Source organism: Morone saxatilis, unplaced genomic scaffold (assembly GCF_004916995.1).
Source record: "Morone saxatilis isolate NCDOM2014 unplaced genomic scaffold, NCSU_SB_2.0 Contig18, whole genome shotgun sequence".
Lineage (NCBI taxonomy): Eukaryota > Metazoa > Chordata > Actinopteri > Moronidae > Morone > Morone saxatilis.
This window is the reverse complement of record NW_023339740.1, coordinates 580,637-581,330: the sequence shown is the minus strand read 5'-3', so window position 1 is coordinate 581,330 and position 694 is coordinate 580,637.

Here is a 694-nt window from a genome sequence, read left to right as displayed (position 1 = left end):
TTTATGGTCCCTGTATGTTCTTTCTGTCCATACCTTGCTTACACCGGCCAAGACTCACAACACTGACGCCATCTTCAGGAAGGGATGGAGCAGACTCTCTCACATTTTAGTGTGTGCAGCAGTGTGTGCAGCAGGCTCTGGCAGATCTCGATTTAGCAGTCTATAGTAGTGAGTGCTCTGTTCTTTGCTGTGGTCTTGGGGGGGGTGCCTAAACAGGCTGTTAAGGAAGGCCAGCTCTGTGGTGCATGAGCTGGAACTGGGTAGCCTGGAGGAAGGGGCAGTGAGGAGGATGAAGATCAAAGCCATCCTGGTAACCCCTCTCATCCTCTCCATGATGATCTGTGGCAGATGGACAACTCATTCAGCCAGCAGATCATCCCAACCAGGTGCAAAAAGGACCTGAAACCACAGACACCCACATAACACACACACCTATTACACAGTGTCTGCCACACTGGACACTCACAGTACTCTCCTTCTCCATTGTTTCTCTGTTAGATATTTTGTTGTGGATGTTATATTTTGTTGTATATTATACTATACTATACCCTATTACAGTGTACAATACTAAACTATATTACTCTATACTATACTATAATATTTTATACTCGACTATACTATATTATACAATACTATATTACACAATGAAATACTAAAGCTACTGTAGCTAAAAATGCTGAAACAGTTAATGCTG